Source organism: Macrotis lagotis, chromosome 3, assembly GCF_037893015.1.
Source record: "Macrotis lagotis isolate mMagLag1 chromosome 3, bilby.v1.9.chrom.fasta, whole genome shotgun sequence".
In the NCBI taxonomy this organism is placed as follows: domain Eukaryota; kingdom Metazoa; phylum Chordata; class Mammalia; order Peramelemorphia; family Peramelidae; genus Macrotis; species Macrotis lagotis.
Window position 1 is genome coordinate 257,166,146 of NC_133660.1, and position 20,219 is coordinate 257,186,364.

General features: G+C 37.5%; 1 protein-coding gene across 1 annotated transcript in view; it reads right to left on the minus strand.

The window, feature by feature from the left end:
- The window catches only part of CCDC73 (coiled-coil domain containing 73), a 160,954-nt gene extending 142,638 nt beyond the window's left edge, over positions 1 to 18,316 (minus strand). Inside the window, exon 1 of the mRNA XM_074230433.1 lies at positions 18,227 to 18,316. The gene's annotated coding sequence lies outside the window, so the exon portion shown is untranslated. The remainder of the gene's footprint in view (positions 1 to 18,226) is intronic.
- Between the last annotated feature and the right edge of the window lie 1,903 nt (positions 18,317 to 20,219).

Below are 20,219 nucleotides of genomic sequence, written 5' to 3' on the forward strand. Positions count from 1 at the left end.
TTAAAAAAGAAGAACTGATATTTACTGTCCTTAAGTTCATCAGACTCTGCCCCACCTCTTATGCTACTGGTCTCAAGACATCACTAGCTAACCCAAAGACCTAATATGCAACGAAGGGCTTACAGTACAACACAACCTGGTCTCCTTCACTCTTTCCACAGATGGCATGGAGACATTAGGTCTAGGCTGCAGAAATTGACTCTGCTTGGGCAGTAACAAGCAGTCAGCTTGGGAGACAGCAGACCATAAGTAGCAAAGCCTGCTGGAGGCTACTCCCCACCTCCCAATCCCACCCTCACTCACCTAAACTTCAGGAGCTGGCCAGAGACCTGAGGAACAGAGTAAGTGGAACAGACAAGACACCAGGACCCTACTAAACCTAAGGAAAAGAACAGAGCATCAAGCTGGAACCAATTTTCATCACTTGGGAAAGAGATCTAGACTGGTGAACATGAATTTCCCAATATTAGAAGAAGCTGAGATGTTTTTAGATCCAACCCCAGAAGAAATCAACATCAGAAGGGATAGACAGGAATTAAATGGGAAAAAATGGAGGGGGGAGGGCTAAAATTACCAAAGATTTTAGAAGAAGAAAACTCAAATATTTTGACCCCATCAGAGAAAACATTAACAGAGGGAAATATGGTCTCCAGATCAAGAAAACTATTTTAGGCATTTATGAATAAATACTGCAAAATAAATGAAAATGATCCAATACTTGACTTTGTGGGAAAATGGAGCTGCAATTACACTGTTCCTGAATGGTTCAAAAAAGAAATGAGAATTATGAGAACAGAGTTTTATAGCCTGCACAGCAAAAACAGTGAGCAGAATAGAAAATGTGAAATCCTCAATGGAAAGTGTCACCAAAGGCCAATCTAGAAGAATAAAAAGGAAAAACATAATATTAAATGAAAATATTCTCACTATGCAAGCAAAACATACTGATCTTGAAAATACTGCATACAGACAACATAAGGATCATAGATCTCCCCAAAGAATATGTCAGGACAAAAAGATTTAAGACCACAATGAAGGAAATAAGGAGAGAATTGCTCAGAACTTTTGAATATAAAAAAATGAAATCCTAATTTTAAAAATTCCCAAATAGTATCCAGAAAAAAACCCAAGGCTGCAAAGTTCAAGACACATAGTGTTAAATTTGACTACTGAATTCATAAGCAACAAGTTCTGCCTGCCATCCGGAGAAAGATTTTTCAAATACAAAAGAACATTTGAATAACTTACAAGACTATTCTGCACCTACCAGAAAACATAGGAAGGAATGGAATGATGAGTTCCAAAGAGCTATGGAGTTCAAGATACAGCTCAGGGTGACCTAGATTACAAACTTGAGCTTAACTATAAATGAAAAAAATATGAACATTCAATAATAAAGAAATATTTGAAACTTTTTAGAAAGAAAGTTAGCATGAAGAAATTATTTCTCAGACATCTCAAACAAAAGAAATGCAGCAGTCAAAAATAGAGTAGGAAGAGAGTAACAACAAAGACTGGGTACAGCGCAGGAAGAAAATAGGGGAAAAGGAAAAGGTCCTTTGGTGACGGGGAAGGTTTCCACTGAAGAATGCTCTTTTAGACGAAGAAAGATGCTCTGTGAAGGGAGAGGACTTTGCATTGACTAACCAAAGAGATTTGAACTTGAAAAGTATTTGTACTACCACCCAATGGGGGATTTGGAACTCCTGGGGGCAAATAGGACCAAAGGGAATAGAAGAGCACAGACCCAGAATGGAAATTTTGAGGCAAATAGGTGGTGGGGGTGGTAGAAAGAAACCATGGGAGTGAGCTACATAATCAGGGATAGGTAGAGGAGGGGGCCCTAGCATGGAGCAGTATTATTTATGACCCCTTCAATAATTGGCAATATTCTGAAGGTGAGGTACAATGGAATAAGGAAATCCATGGGGCAAGCTCTATACAATAATTGCAAAAACAACCCAGATGAAAGAACCTATTATGGGTAATTTGGAATTGTATGAGGAATACAGAGAGAAGAGAGACTAGAGACTTATAGGAGTCATGAATCAGAGCATGAGGATCTAAAATAGATGGAAAAAGGGAATGAATAATGAAGAGAGTGAGAAAAATATTTTTGGAAAGGGTTTAAAAGAAAATGAAATTTTAAAAACTAATAAATTAGACTAGATGAAGGGTAAGAGAAGGTAGAATTTGCTTGATTAAGAGGAAAGGGGAAGGAAGAATTATATAATCAAATAAAAGGAGGAAAGAAAAACAAACTTATAAACAAAACTCTCAAAGGGAAAGTGGTAACAAACAAGAGGAGGGGATCAGGAATGAGGGGAAAAGAGCCAGTGGGAATAGGGTCACTTTGAAAAAAGACTAAAGTAAATGAAGGAACAGAGTATTGCATTTACAGCAAAAGAAGAGGAGGAAATCAAAACTTGGGGGAAAATATTAGAGAGATGAAGGAAAATATAAACCTAACTTGAATGTATTAAACAATTCAATAAAACAAAAAAGTGACAGATTGAATAAGATGCTTATAAGAAAAACATTTCAAAAACAAAGATAGGCTCAAAATTAAACTGAGACAGAAAAAAATTAATTTTGCATTAAGTGCAAGAGTGTAACTTGCAAAAAAGCAAGAGTTGAAATAATGCTGACAAAGCCAAAACAAACATTCAAAAAATTAAAAGGGAAAAACAATATATGTTGTGCTGAAAGGAATCTTAAACAAAAAGCCAATATAAGTAATAAACATATAAAAATCTAAATGTCTTCACATCCAAATTTATTAAGGAAACATCTGAACTATAGGAAGATTAAAAACTATACAGAATGTAGCAGGATATTTCAATATCTCTCCGTTTTAGAGAAGTTAAACAGAAAGGTAAAAAAACAGGAAAAATATGAAACTAATAAATCCTGGAGAAACTATGTTTAAAGAGTGCCTCTAAATGGGAGGGGCAAAGAATATACAATATTTCTAAGTATCACAGAGAACTTTTGTAAAAATTGATCATTTCCTAGGGCAAACAAATATTGCAAGTATGGATAAAAAGCAGAAATGGTTAATACATCCTTTACAAACCATAATGCAATAAAAATAATAATTGGTTTAAGAACACAATAAATAGATAAAAAGACAGACAAGACAGAGAGACAGATTTACTGATCCAAATGGAGACTTAAGAACAAAATCCTAAAAATGAGTGAGTTAAACTATAGCTTTAAAAACATACATCAATAAAACAGAAAAAGAAGGGATTAATGAACTGAACATATATTTTTCAAAATTTAGAAAGTCAACAAATAAAAAGAAGACCAAAAGAGGAGATATTAAAAATTAGAAGGGAAATAGATGAGTTAGAAACAACCCCCTCAAAGAAATGATTTTTAAAAAACCTTCAAAGCCATTTCTTTGAAAAGATCAATAAAATGTATAAATTCTTAGCTAATCTGAAAAAAAAGAAATAGAAAAAACATTATGAGCAGTATACACTAAAAAAACCAGTGATTCCAAAAGAAAAAGAATGCCTTAAAAAGTAAAAAATATTCAAACTATCAGAAGTCCACTTAGAGATCTTAGATGACTCAATATCAGAAGAGGATGTAAAGGAACGGAGTGGTAGGGGGGAAGATGGGAGGGGAGGGGAAAAATCTGATCTTAATGGATTCACAGGGAAATTACATAAAATTTTTAAAGAACAATTATTACTTATACTTCATAAACTATACTCAAAAATTGAGAAAGCACCTTGTCAGAATCCTTTCATAATTCAAATATAGTCCTAATACCTAAACCAAGGAAAGATAAAATCCAGAGAAAAAACTATAGGTCAATATCTTTAATGAACATTGACTTAAAAATTTAAACACAATCCTAACAAACAGATTACAGCAATTTAGCACAGAAATAATTCATTATGACCAAAAGGGATTTATACAAGGGGTATAAGTATGATCCATCATTAGGGAAACAACATAATTAATCATTTTAAAAACCAAAACATCCAGAACCCATGATCACCTCAAAAGAGAAAGAAAAAAGGCATTTGACAAAGTACAGTACTCTTTTAGACTAAGAACCTACAAAGTAAAGGAGCAGAAGAACCTTTTTTTCTTTCATAAAAAGTATTACGTCCAAGCAAGTATCATATGCTATGGGGATAACATTATAATCTTTTCCAATAAATATGGGAGTAAGAGCAAGGATGCCCACTAACATCACTCTTATTTGATATGGTTCATAAAATGCTAGTAACAGAAATAAGACAAGAGAAAGAAATTAAAGGCATAAAGAGCAGTAAAAAGAAGATACAACTCTCCCTCTTTGGGAAACAGCAAAGATACTAGTTGAGACAACTAATTGCTTCAGCAAAGTTTCAAGCACAAAATAATTCCTCAAAAATCAACAGTATTTCTGTTATAATAACAAAACACAAGAAACAATAATAATCTATTCCAAATACAAAATGTACAAAATATTTGGAATCAACCTACCAAAGCACATAAAAGATTTATATATAACTTCAGTTACAAAGTGCTCCTTAAAGAAAAAAAGAACTTGAATAGCTGGAGAAATATTCAGCACTCATAGGTGGGTCATGTCAATATAATAAAAAAGAAAATAAAGGCAGAACCAGGATGACAGAGTGAAGGCAGGAAATCCCAACAGCTCCCTGCCCAGACCACTCCAAATACCTCCAAATTAATGACTCCAACCAAATTCTAGAGTGGTGGAACCCACAGAAATTCTGAGTGAAACAATATTCCAGCTCAAGGCAACTTGGAAGATCAGCAGGAAGGGTCTGTTTACACCGGGGTTGGAAAGGGTCACAACACAGCTCAGGCCACCAGATCAAACTTGCTCCAGTCATCCAGGAACAGCCCGTGGGGCACTTGGGTCTGTGGCAGCAGCAGCAGCAGCAGTTTCCAGACCTCTCAGCTCAGGGATTGCCAAGGACAATTTTGGAGGTAAAGCAGGAAAACTCTGCCAGGCCAGCACAGGCCTCACCACAAACCCAACCCTGGGGACCAGGAGCAGGCCTGGGAGCTACCTGACAGCTGCTTCCAGAGCTCAGCCCATGGACAAAAAGAGGATCGGGGGAGATTGCAGGGGTGTCTTTGCTCTCCCTGAGGCAGGACTCCGTGGCTTTGCCTATACTCAGATCTAGGTCACAGTCTGGGGACCCATACTTCCATAGTGGGGCAGGAACCCTCCTCATGGCTCCAGGGCAGGGGGAGTGCTTGTGGTCATCCAGAGAACAGGCAGGAGAGCAGTCAAGAGCCTCTCGTAAGACCTTGAAGGAACTGAGGTACCTGAAAACAGCTGCAAAAACACTCAAAGCTTGGGAAAGTGCTTTCTCCACTATGGAAGCAGAACCCCACCTTAACCAAGTTAAAATCAAGTCTTAGGCTGAGGAAATAAGCAAACAACATAAAGAAAAAAATCTAACCATAGACAATTACTGTGGTCCCATGGAGAATCACTCAGAAGATAACAAGTCAAAGCTTCTGTATCCAAAGCCTCCCAAGAAAAAATATGAATGGAGCTCAGGCTATGAAAGAGCTCAATAAAGGTTTTGAAAAGTAAGTGAAGTAGAGGAAAAACTGAGAAGAAAATTGAGAGCAATGTGGGAAAATCACTCTCATCCAAAGTGGCTCAGAGAGGAAATAATATACACACTCAATTGGGTACAGAAATCTATCTTAGCCTAGAGGAAAATAGGAGAGGAAGGGATGGGAGAAGGGGTACAGGGGAAAGGAGAAGGATGTAGGTGATAGGAGGGGGGAGATTGTGGGGGAGAGAGTAGTCACATACAACACACCTTTGAGGAGATACAAGGTGAAAGGAGAGAGAGAAAATAGAATAAATGGTGGTGGGAAGGAGCTAACAATAGCAACTGTGAAAAAAACATTGAAGCAAATTCTCGAATGGACTTATGATTAAAGAATTCCCATCCCAAAGACAGAGCTGATGATATCTGAATACAAACTGAAGCATTACATTTTTGTCTCTCACTTTATTTTTCTTGAGGTTCTCTTTCTTTGTGGGGGAGGGGGGAGGGTGAATTATATTTACTTTTACAACATGACTATTATAGTAATGTGAAAAAATTAAATAAAAAGCAAGGTGCTTTAAAATAGAAAAAAAACAAAAGAAATGAAATAAAAAAGAAAATACTAACAAAATTAATTTAAATTTTAATGCCCTTTTGAGGGAATACTTTATCAGAATTTGAAAAAAATAAAAATTGGAAAAACAAAAGATCTAAAATAACAAGAGAAATAATGAAAAGAAGTAGAGACAAAAGTGTGGGGAAGCTCGGATAAAAAATACATCATTGGTAAAACTAAATTTGTTCACCATTTTGGAGAATAATCTGGAATTATGTCCAAGGGTTATAAAATTGTATATACACTCTTTGACACAGCAATACCACTATTAGATCTATTTTCCAAGGAAAAGAATTTATATATTCTGAAATATTTCCAGCCATTTTCTCCATGGTAGCCAATAACTGGAAGTTGAAAAGCTGTCTATAAATTGAGGAATGGCTAAACTCTGCTGTAAGAAATAATAAGCAACATCTAACATTGATGGACAGCCTTAAAGTTACCTATTTATCATATTGTCACCATGGCCCAGGTTGTATCACCAGCTGTTTGCAGTACTGTACAACCAAATCAAATTTTTGTGTGATTTCTGTTAGAAAGCCCCTAACAAAAAATTGTACCCCATGTAACCAGTGTCTATTTGAATTCCTGAGTAATAGTTTGTAAATAATAATAATAATAATACCAGCAGGCCAAAGAAAGTCATACATTTTTAGTTATTGAATATATGATGACTTCATAAGAAATATGTGCAAAGGTAAGGTGATCTTTGATCAAATGGACGCTATTTTAACATCCTGTCCAGGTGAACTAGACTTTCAGGTTAGCTTCTTTGAAATCTCATTCCATTTTTTAAAAGTGTTTGTAGTTGGAATTTTGTGTTAATGTCCACTTTCCATCTTTACTTTTCTTTCTTTTGCATTTAGGTGACTGTTGAGCAGTTCGCTATATGGCCTTTGTTGGCCTTAAACTGCAGTAGTAACAAGCATGGTATTTATCTTGTATTGAAAAAATAAAATACAGTTTTGATAAATAAAAAAAGAAAGAAATAATAAGCAGGTTGACTTTAGACAAAGACTTGCATCAAATAATGAAGAGTAAAATGAGCAATACCAAGAAAACATTGTAAAACAGCAACATTTTTCAAAGAATAACTGTGAATGACTATGTTTCCTAAGTATTCTAATAAATGATCAAATCAACTATAAAGAACTTATGAAGGAAGATACTATCCACCTCCAGAGAAAGAACTAATAAGCAGAAATATGCATAGTATGGTTTCACAGATACAGAGGGGATATGTGTGTGTGTGTGTGTGTGTGTGTGTGTGTGTGTGTGTGTGTGAAATGGTAGCTTTATCTAGTGTGAGGTTGAGAGGGAAGGAGACAGTTTGGAACTTAAAATGAAACAAAAATTAAATTAAAATTTTTAAAAGACTATTATGAAAACAGATAACGATAGAAACACTTGCATGAACTTATGCAAAGTGAAGTAAACAATAGACAATAACAATATAAATGGAAAGAATAACAACCCATTTAAAAATTGTTAGCTAACTTCACATTTACAATGGGTATTATATTACTTACTTTCTTAATGGGTAAGGGAAAGACTTAAAGAAAGGAGAAAATTTGGAACTAAAAATTTTAAATGAATGCTACAATTTTTAAAATAAATTTGGTTACTAAAAATAAAATAATCCAACTATAGAATTATAAAATACATTAAAATTAAACTATTAATTTAAAGCCTAATCTTATAAATTATAAATGGCAACTTCAGCTGCAAAGAAAAAATATGGAAGATACTCTGTCACCTCCTTTTGTGAGGGTAAGGTCCATGATGTATAAGGTTAGTTTTTTTCAATAAGGTGATTGGTTTTAATTTTTTTTTCTTTTCCTTTAAAAACAATTTGTTATAAAAGACAGCTCTCTGGGAGCAAGTAGAGGAGGTTTGGGGAGAAATTTAAACCGTGTAAAAATTATTAATAAAATCAATTTTTTAAATAGGGGGCAGAGTCAAAATGGTAACAGGAGAATAGCCTTTCCTAAGAGCTCTCTCCCAAAATATTTCAAAAACCTTAAAATTATTACTCTAACTAAATTTTCAAGAGACAGAACTCACAGAAAGATAAAGTGAGGCAATTCTCCAGCCCAAGGTAATCTGGAAGATCATGGGAAGGCTCTGTTCCATGTGGTTGGAGGGGGTGGAAGCACCAGAGCAAAGGAGCTCCAGCCTTCTGAACAGCTCACAGGGCACCTGGGTCACTGGAATAGGTGACTCCTGGCAGCAGAAGCAGTTTCCTGACCTGCCAACTTAGGGAGCACCAAGAACAACTTGGAAAATAAGCAGGACCTCTGCCAGAGTGAGCTCAGAATGCGGAGTCCCCAGTGTGGATCTCAGCACAGCCTAGATTCCTGGAAACAGAAGCAGGTCCACAGAACCACTGGGCAGGAAGTCACCTGGCAGTTGCTTCCAGAACACTCAGCCCATGGAAGGTAAAGGGACAGGGAGAGACTTTTGAGGTCTCTCCTCTGTTCATGGGACAGGACTCTGGGGCTTTGTCCATATTCAGACCTCAGGCACAGTCTGAGCCCCTGTACTACCACAGTGGAGCCAGGGACCCAGGGCAGGGGGTGTACTTGTGGTCATCCACAGACAAGAGCACAGGCAGAAGAGCAGTAAGAGCCTCTCTATTATTGGTATCCCAATAATACTCAAAAGCTCAGGAAGCACCCCAAAACTAGGCACAAGTTAGGGCAATTTACAGTAAACAGAAAAAAAGGAACCTGACCATATACAATTACTTTGGTCCCATAGAGGATCAAAACACACACTCAGAAGATGACAAAGTTCAAGTTTCTACATCTAAAGACTCTAAGAAATATAGAAGTTGGGTTCAGGCCAGGATAGAACTCAAAATGATTTTGAAAAATCGAGTAAGGAGGTAGAAGAAAATTTGGGAAGAGAAATGAGAGAGATGCAGGAAAAACATGAAAACCAAGTCAGCAACTTAAATGCTGAAGAAAACAACATGTTAAAAACCAGTTTAGATCAAATGGATAAAACAATTCAAAAAGTTAATGAAGAGAAGAATGCCTTAAAAAGAAAATTTGGCCAGATGGATAAGGAGATAAGAAAGCTCTCTGAGGAAAACAAATCCTTCAAATGTAGAATGGAAGCTAAAGGAAGCCAATGACTTTGCGAGTAATCAAGACACAATAATTCAACACCAAAAGAATGAAAAACTAGAAGAAAATGTGAAATATCTCACTGAAAAAACAACTGACCTGGAAAACAGATCCAGGAGACACATTTTAAAAATCACTGGGCTACATGAAAATCATGATCAGGAAAAGAGCCTTGACCTCATTTTTAAAGAATTTCTAGGGGCGGTTAGGTACTGCAGTAGATAGAGCACCGGCCCTGGAGTCAGGAGTACCTGGGTTCAAATTTGGCCTCAGACACATAATAATTAACTAGCTGTATGGCCTTGAAGCTACTTAACCCCATTTGCATTGCAAAAAATACCTAAAAAAAAAAAGAATTTCTATAGGAAAGTTGCCCTGATATCCCTGATATCCCAGAAGCAGAGGGCAAAATAGAAATTGAGAGAATGTACCAATCTCCTCCAGAAAGAGATCCAAAAAACCCCAGGAATATTATAGCCAAGTTCCAGAACTCCCAAATCAAGGAGAAAATATTACAAGCAGACAGAAGGAAACAATTCAAATATTGTGGAGCTATAGTCAGGATCAGACAGGAGTGCTTGGAATATAATATTCCAGAAGGCAAAACAGCTTGGAATGCAACCAAGAATCAACTACCCAGCAAAACTGAACATCCTTTTCCAGGGGAAAAGACTGACTTTCAATGGAACAGGAATTTCAAATGTCCAGGACTCAGGTGAAGCATAGAATGGGAAAGAAGGGTAAATTATGAGGGACTTAATGATGATGTACATATGTATTCCTGCATGGGAAGATGATACTGATAATACTCACAATACTGATAATGATAACAGTTCTCATTCAATACAGCAGGTAGAAGGAGCTTATATAGACAAGGCACAGGAGGGAGCTGAATATGAAGGTATAATATATTGGAAAAATAGAGTCAATGGGTAAAAGGGAAATTTACTGAGAGAAAGAGAAAGGAGAGGTAGAATAGGTTAAGATATGTCATATAAAAGAGTCAATAAATAGCTTTTGCAATGGTATGGAAGGGGGAAAGGAGAGGGGAAATGAGAAGACTTCATTCTCCTCAGAAACGGCTCAGAGAGGAAACAACAAGCATACATAATAGGGCAGAGAAATCTAGAAGAAAAAGGAAAGAAAGGGGTCAGGGGGAGGAGAGGGGGAATGTGGGTGATAGAGGAGAGGGTGGATCATAGGAAAGGATAGTCAGATATAACACATTTTCTCTTTTACTTTCTGTAAGGTGGTGGGATTGGCTGGCCTGTCCGGGACTACAGGGCTGGGTGGTTGCTGGTCTCTGAGGTGGGATGTGGACTGGGGGCCTCCTGGCCCCAGGGCCAGTGCTCTTTCCACTGCACCACTCAGCTGCCCCATAGCACATTTTTTAAGAGGGACAGAGTGAAAGGAGAGAGAAAATATAATAAATGGTAGTGGGAAGGAATGAATGGAGGGAATTACAATCAGCAACAGCAAGAGTGGAAAAATATGGAAGTAACTACTCTGATGGACTTATGATAAAGAATGGGACCCACTCCAGAGATAGAGCTGATGGTAACGGAACACAGACTGAAGTACATTTTTTTCCTCTTTCTTTCACTTTATTTCTCATGAACTTTTTTTTAATTTTGGGAGGAGGGCTGATTATGTTTACTCTTACAATAAGAATATTTTAGTAATGTGTAAATAAATAAAAAGAAATAATCTAATATTTGCTGAATTTTTGAAACTTCTAGTGAATAGGGGATAATGAACTCTGACAAATATATTAATATGCTGGAAAATAAAATTGTTCAGAAATTATAGAAATTCTCAAATGGAGATAGAATATTGTAACTTGACTTTGTAGCGTATTATAGGTTATTGTATAAGTAAATAAATGTAATTGTTTTAGCTTCTATTAAGAAAACTTTTAAATAAAGTCATTTTTGCCTTTCTAAATCTAACTATTGTCTTTATAATTACCTGACTCACATGCTCTGAACTTTAGTATCAATTGTCAAATATGAGAAATACTTGCACAAGACCACCCAGCATGAAGTACCCACATTAAAGAAGGCATTGTGGGGCAGCTAGGTAGCACAGTGAATAGAGCACAGGCCCTGGAGTCAGGAGCTCCTGAGTTCAAATCTGGCCTCAGACACTTAATAATTACCTAGCTGTGTGGCCTTGGGCAAGCCACTTAACCCCACTGCCTTGCAAAAAAAAAACCCTAAAAAAAGGCATTGTGCTATATTGGCAAAGCAGAAGTGCAGTAGCACAAAGGAAATGTGAGGTGTGCCCAAACTAGAGATAATTCCATCCCAAATGCTCATGTGAATTATTTGAATCCAACCTGTGGTACAGTCTTCCAAGTTCATACTGAACTAATCAACCACAGTTGAATAAATTGTACCTTGACTCCAACACTGTGATATCACTGGTCCACTTTAAATACAAAGGATGAGCAAAAAAAAGGAAAAATGAGATTTCTCCCCATCATGTGGTTGTCACAATTTATAAAAGCAAATACAATCTAACAAATTAGTCCTGTCCTTCTTCTCTTTTGGCTTCCTTTTCACTTTTTGGACATGGATACTTTTAAATTTTCTTTTTTCTATTTTTCCACTGATTTCTCCTTTTAATTATTAAGACATATCTGGTCCATTAGTAACATCAAAAGTTCCATCTGAGAGATAAGATAGAAGAAATGAGTTTGTTACTGTTGCTATATCTTTAAGACATTCAGTTCCACAAATTTTATCACATTTCTATCTACTTTGCAAAACTGTACAAATATTTGCCCCTTACTACTGACTCTTTTTTTTTTTGCAAGGCAAATGGGGTTAAGCGGCTTGCCCAAGGCCACACAGCTAGGTAATTATTAAGTGTAGTGTCTGAGACCAGATTTGAACCCAGGTACTCCTGACTCCAAGGCCGGTGCTTTATCCACTACGCCACCTAGCTGCACCACTACTGACTCTTAAGGAGTTTCCTATTATCCCAATCTCTTTAATACCTTTAATTTCTCCTTCCCAACTGACTTCTTTCTGCTTCCAAATATATTCAAGTCTCCTTTTAACTTAAATGTAAATACCCTTCCTAACATGTTTTTCCTTCTCAATGATGTCAAACATACCAAATGAAGAGTCTACAACCCTATCCAAATTTCACTAATACCCAATTACTCCCATTCCTACCAACCTATTGAAAATGCATTCTCAGAAGTCACCTCCTTCTAGCCATATTGTGACTATGTGTATATAAGGTAATTTCTCCATCCACATTCTCCTTGACCTTTCAGAAGCATTTGATAATGCTGGCAGTATCTTCCTTGAAATCTCTCTCCTTCGGTATCTGTAGCAATACACTGTTCTGGTTTTCCTCTTTTCTCATATCCCTGGTTCAGATTCCTTTCTCCTACATCCTAATTATGGATGTTCTCCAAGGCTCTATTCTTCACCCTTTACTCTTCTCTACACTCTTTTCTTACTCTTTCAACAAATTCATCCCCTATTCATAATTTCAACTAGCATCTCCTTATAGATCCCCAACAGAAAATAAGTTGCTTGAGGGAATATTTTGTCTCTGTAGCTTCAGCCTCCAAAACTTGGCATTTAATGATTTTTATTACCAAAGCTCACCTACTATAAGTTCTGTCCTACTGTATTCTAGTCTTGTCTTTCCAAATACCCAGAGAATTTTTTCTAAGATACCCCAGAGTCCCCTCAATCTCAAGCATGTCTAAAACGTACTCATTTCACATCCCTTTCCCCATTTAAACTGCTTTCCTCTCCCAAATTTCTGACTTCTATCAATGGTAGCACAATTTTCCAATCTTGAATTCTTTGAGCTCTCTTTCTCCTATGTCCCTCTAGCCAAGTATTAATGGTTTTTCTTTCCCAATGTATCTCTGGAATACATTCCCTCCCTTCTTTCTGGGATATAGCTCCCTTCATTTCCAGTCACCACCCATATGATCTTAACACCTGAGACTTTAATTGCTACAAAAGCTTCCTCCTAGCTGATTTTTCTACTTCTATTCGCTTCATTTCATTTTGCACATTACTGAAATAATAATTTCCCTTAAATACCACTATCATAATTCTACTTCCATACTCAAAAGTTTTCAAATGACTACCCATTTCCTACTCCATAAAAACAAAGGTCTCTGACTATATTTCAAGGTCCTGAAAAATCTAGCCCTGGGGTTGCTAGATAGCACAGTGGGCAGAACACAGGCCCTGGAGTCCAGATGACGTGAGTTCAAATCTGGATTCAAAAACTTGATACATACTAACTAGGTAACCTTGGGCAACCCCGTTGCCTCACAAAAATACATATACATATATATGTATATATATATATATATATGTATGTATGTATGTATGTATGTTAAATAGAGAAAAGACATATATCTTTTCCCTACTTATTTAACTTTATTTCCCAGTATTCCCCAAAATATATCATCTGATTATGTCTAGTGTATATCATTCCCAACACACACAATTCATTTCTCTCTCAATCTTTTTTATTCGTATATTCCTCTACTTGAAAAGCACTCTACAATTCTTTCTACATAATATATCAATTCTTTCTACATAATATATCCATTCTTCGAGGGCTAGCTCAATTCTCAACTTCTTTGCAAACCTTTGTTTGCCTCCTTTAGCCAACAATAAATTTTACCAGCATATAATGCAATCATAAGTAATACTTTCTTGTTCACCAACTAGCTCATATGTATATTTAATCTCACAAATTAGACCATAATGTCCTTGCAGAAAGGGATTATGTCTTAAATGTTTGATATCTTACTATATATATATATATATATATATATATATCACAATTCAAGAAACAAAAACTCATTGAATGTATTACTTTAAATACTTAGCATCCTCCAAATCTACATATTTTGAAAAATTTTTAATTGGAACTTCAGTCTCTGCTGGAAAATGTGATCAAATGCAAAATATTTTATATTATCAATAATGAATCCTCTTTTGATAGAAACCATAAAATGCAGAAATCTAAGCATAATCAATATAAAAAGGACTGAATATGTGGCAGTACAGAGAGAATTAGAAGTTTATTAGCAATCAATCAACATCTATTAAAAGCTTAACATTAGGAGTAGCTAGGTGGCACAATGGATAGAGCACCAGCTCTGAAGTCAGGAGGACCTGAGTTCAAATCCCACCTCAGACACTCAATAATTACCTAGCTGTGTGATTCTTGGGCAAGTCACTTAATCCCATTGCCTTGAAGGGGAAAAAAAAGTTTAACTTGTGCCAAGCACAATGTGTGAAAAGCATTGCCAAAAATAAAGCTCAAAAAAACCCTCAAGTAGCTTCAATTTTCAAAATCACATTCTGAGAAGTGGAGCTGTGAAACTACACAAACCACAAGAGCTCTCAATCTTTTTTGATACATGACCCTTTTATGGCATGGAGACGCCTACATAAAACAAAATTCATAGAATTACAAAGAAAACCAAAGGTTAAAAACCTTTGAACTATAGATATCAGTAATTTAATGCCTTAAGTTTCAGAAAAAATCAAATTTATCTAAAATAAACAATGCAACTGAAACTTTTTGCATTTGTTAACTTGATAAATACCTTAAATTTTTTTTAAATGTAATTTAGGAAGGAAACTAGTATTTAGGAAATACCTACTATGTCCCAGGTGGTATGGTAACTATGATCTCATCTGATCCTAACAACAACCCTTGGAAATAGGTGATTATGATTATTATTATTATTATTATTATTATTATTATTATTATTATTAGTTTACAGTTGAGGAAACGTAAGCAGAAGTTAAATGACTTGTCCAATCATACAGCTAATAAGTTTCTGTGACTGGATTTGACCTTAGGCCTCCCTGACTCCAGGTTTAGTTCTCACTCTATTATAGTATCTATCTACTTCAATATCAAGGTTTAAAAGTTATGTAAATTCAATTATGCTATGAACTAAAATTTCCTTACATGAAAAAAGCATGTATTTTCATAACTTTTCATTTAAATTGGTTTTTAACACAGAACTTAGCTCTTTCAATTTAAAAGAATTCTATAGAATTAGCAAGATGAATCCCTGATAGTCTGATAAAAGCTTTTTATGCTAAATAGAAATTTGTCAAAGTTTTATCTACAGAAAAGTAAAAATAATTGAATAGATAACTGACTCTTCTCTTTGGCAGATTGTCAGTAAAACAATGGGGAGAGTTAAGAACATTATCAGAATAATTTAGACACAATATCTGCTTTTATTTCATGTACTTAGTTACACAAGAAAAGTTATTTTTATCTGAATTATGTTGACAACTGCCTCCATTATTCATTTCATTTTGTTAATATAGCTTTGATTTGCTTCAAGCATTAAAAATTTTCTGTATTCAGAGTTAACACACAGTCATGGATGTCAACAATGAAATTCTACCTGCAATATATAGGATAGTAGTATTTATCAAAAGGTATAACTTTTTTCTTTTTAGTTTTTTTTTGGGGGGGTTGCAAGGCAATGGGGTTAAGTGGCTTGCCTAAGGCCACACAGCTAGGTAATTATTAAGTGTCTGAGGCCAGATTTGAACTCAGGTACTCCTGACTCCAAGGCTGGTGCTCTATCCACTGCGCCACCTAGCTGCCCCCCCCCAAAAAAGGTATAACTTTAATAGGTCATTCTGTGATACCATCTAAGCAAGAATCAATTTATTTTCTTGAATAAGAATTCTCATACTCTCTCATTAATTAATCAATAGATCTATCAAAAATAAATTTAAGATTCAATTAATTAATTAATCAATAAATTAATAAAAATCAAATTAAAGTCAATTCTCAACTTCCTGCATACCAGCAATAAATTTCCTCAATTCAAATTTCTAAATCTTTATACAGAGTTGCACCCAGCTACATTTGTGCAAAAATACAGAGACTAAAAATCAAAATGTTTTATGCAAAGCAGGCTGAAGGGAGGAAAAGATTAAAGAAATAAAAATTCCATAAAGAGGAGAATCCAGGATCTAAAAATTACTCTGACCCCTAAAAAAGCAGGACAGTTCGAGAATTAAAATAATTTGAGTGAAAATAAGGCAGTTTAGAATCTATCAATCAACAAAGAAAAGTTTCATCAAGACAGAGACATTTGCATATTTTCATATTACCTTTAAATAATGAAGGACGTGTGATGCAAAGAGAGGTGGTTATATTGCCTTACACAGGTAAGATATAACTGTTTTTAATAATGTTTATAATGAATATTTAGTATCAGTGATCCTTGAGATCCCTGTGACTTCAACAAATTCTAATAATATACATAACACACTAAATAGCTTGAAAAACAGAATTGCTTAAAAATCTGCATTCAAAATAATCTGTCCAATGAAAAAGAAAAATTATATATTGGATGTGAATCTAATAAACCATCTTATCTATGTAAATTCCTTTATGTTAATTAAGAAAAATGTCCCACATTTGTTATTCCTCTTCCTTTTCTGTATTAAAAATACACCACAAACTTAAGTAAAGTTATGTCTCAAGTATCATACCCTACAAAGATCTCATGGCCAATGCAATTTAAGGCAGTGCTTGGATTTTAAATGAAATACCACACATTCTCTAGGGATGCTGTTAACCAAAAACACTCTGCTGCCACCTAGTGATCACTATGATGAATATTCATATAAGAGTCGTGTGAAATGAAACAGATAACCATATTCCCACTACCTGAGTGCAATTTAAATAGTCACACATATTTATGTATATGTGTGTATGTAAATATACACATACATATAACTGCATGCATGAATGGACATCTACATATATATATATATATATGAAAGAGATGCTACCTTTTCACTCCTTCAAAGTTTAGCATTACTTTCCAACATAACAGAGTTTCTTATGCATCCAACTGGGGGGATCTGTCAGCTAACTCCAGAGAGAAGACTTGAAAGAACCATCAAATTCATTTTCCCACTATAGGCCTCGACAGGGAAAAAAAAAATTTAGAAATCAATTTGCAGAATTTAAGCAATCTCAGGGGCGTGGGCTCATCTGATATTTATAAGCCACAATTCTAAAATGTAACAAATAAATAAAATTTGGGTTCAATTTTTTTAAATCACCATGGACTTTTATATTCTTTCCATATAGAGTAGTGATTTAACAGGGCTTCCTCAAAAATCCAACAGCCACAGGGAAAACGAAGTGGATAATTCCAGATCCAGCATGTTGTCTGTCTTCTGCGCCCCCCCATCCACTACTCTAAACTCATCTTTGGTTTACCTATGTAGGAACCATTTAGGAAGTGAATGAATGAAGGGCAGAAGACAGCAGATCAAGGAGGCGAGTCAGACAGTGGAAGCATGCCATGTGGCGAATCCGAAGCCTCGGGCTGAAGTCTCTCAGACATTACCAAGATGCTGTCTCCAAAGTCATCCAAGACAGTTAAAGAGGTCCTCCTCCTTGATCTGTCTGCCGCCTTTGGCAGATGACCCCTTGCTTGGCACCCTCTTCATTCTGGACTTGGGGGCACCCCTCTCTCCGGATTCTCCTTCCATCCCTTGGGACTGCTCCCTGCCAGTCTCCTTTGCTGGGTCCTCACCAGAAGCTGCCCTCGAATATGAGCTGACCCACAGGGATTTAAGGATCTCCACGCTGCCGCTTCTCAACTCGACCTTCCCTGGGCCCTGTTTCTCCGCGACCTGCGGCCCCTGACAGCGGACTCCAGCGGGCACGGCCAGCCTGCCGCATGCTCGCTCTTCACCCGTCCCTCAAGGCCCCACAGGCTCCTCCCCGTCGCCCGCCCGGGGCCCCCTGGACCAGCCGAGGAGCCCCCCTCCTCATTAGGCTGTGGGGGGGGTCCCCTGAGGGCTGGCGCCCTCGGCTTCCCCGTCTGTAACATTAGGGTCCGGACCTCCCACTGGCCGCCAGACATAACCTACGTTCCTTCCGGGGCGCCGCCGAGGCGCGAGGAAACCCTCCGGATGCCCGGGCTTCGCGGCCTCCGCCACCAGCGCGGCGCCCGCCCTTTCCTCAGGCGCGCGGAGAGCACTTCCGGTCCTTCCGGCCAATCCCGGGAGAGCGTGCTCAGGGGGCGGGGCATTCCGTGGGAGGAGGGGAAGGGGCGGGGCTTGAGGAGGATTTAAGCGTCCAGGGGGTGGGGCCTCGGAAGCCCTGAGTTCCGGAGATGAGTGGGGGCGGGGCTTGGGGAGAGCCGCCATGGAATGTGGAGAAACAGGGAGAGGCTTGGGGGCGGGCTAGAGGGGCAGGGGCGGGGCTTGAGGGGCGGGGCTTGAGAGGGCAGGGCGGGGGCGGGGCTTGAGAAAGTATTCAAAATAACAGATGGGCGCGGCTAGGTGGAGGACCTGAGTTCAAATCCAGCCTCAGACACCTAATAATTACCTAGCGGTGTGGCCCTGGACAAGCCACCTAACCCCATTTGTCCTGCAAAAACCGAAAAAAAAATGAAACTATGAAAATAAATTGACCTGGATCTCAGGATAAGAACCCCTAGTTCTAGAGCCCGTGCTCTTTCCACCAGATGGAAGATGAAAGAGTGATTGCTGGGTATCCAAATTCAAATATTTTATTTTAAAGATAAGAAAACGGAGACCCAGAGATGTGAAGGGATTTGTTTTTGGGGTTTTTTTGCCCAAAGTCACATAAGTCATAAGAGAAAGAGCCAGGTCTTCTGACTCCAGAGTCGATTCTTTTTTCTAAGACAATGAGGTGCCTCCTAGCGTGGTCAAAGAACTGTCTTGAGAACCAGGGAGACTGGGGTTCAAGTCCCTCTAACACATACTGTATGGCCCTGGTCAGGTCACTTGTGTCTCACTCTATGTGCAATACTCCTAGGAAACACACTAAAATGTTCAACAATCCCCACTCAAGACACATTGCAAGGTAATAATGCTTAAGTAAACATATAAATGCAGTTGTTTGTCCTTTGTTTTCAGAGAAACCGTGCATATTGGGGTGATATTTTGACTCATTCATGAATTGAATTTTTTTTTTAGATTTTTCAAGGCAATGGGGTTAAGTGGCTTGCCCAAGGCCACACAGCTAGGTCATTATTAAGTGTCTGAGGTAGGATTTGAACCCAGGTACTCCTGACTCCAAGGCCAGTGCTCTATCCACTGCGCCACCTAGCCACCCCCATGAATCGAATTTAAAAGTGAGGCAGAGTTATCTGCCTCACTCTTTCTTCCAAAGCCATCAAAGTCTAGTGATAAGACAAAAGGCAAGATGATAGAAGATGACCTTGGCAGCCAAAGGGAATGGAGCCAAAGAGAATGTTCTCAAGAATGAAATTATGAATATATAACCAAGTTCTAAGGGCTTCGCAGGACCTGCTTCAGCTGCCTTTATGACCACTGGAACAAAATGTTCTCATTCACCCATTCTGCTGAGGAAGTCTTTATGTGACTGATTTGTGGTCCATCTGACAAGAAGGTTTACCAGGGTATGGCCTCTACACATGCTAGAGCTTCTTGGAGCCACAGGTAAGAGTTAACATTAAAGGTGGATGAATAAACAGAAAAGGCTCAGCAAGCCCTCAAACCAGAGATGCCAATCCTCTGTGACACCCATACACTCCAAACACATAAAGAGTTACAAGAACAGGTAGGGGTAGGAAGAACTTTGGGAGCTGTTGGGAGAAATAAGAAAGTCTTCCTTTAGAAACTGCACCTGAATCAATCTGAAGGGAATTGAGAATTCCAAAAGGTGTATAGGGAGTGGATTCCAGGCTTGGGTGACAGCAAGGGCAATAACACAGTCAGGAATGGAGTATCATGTATGAGGGACACTTTAGCAGGACCACGGGCTGCACTAAAGGGGATGAGGTGGATGTAACAAGTTTGAAAAGTTAGATTTGGGACACTTTGTGAAGCATTTTATAATTTGATCCTTGGGAGATTTGGGGCAGCCAAATGG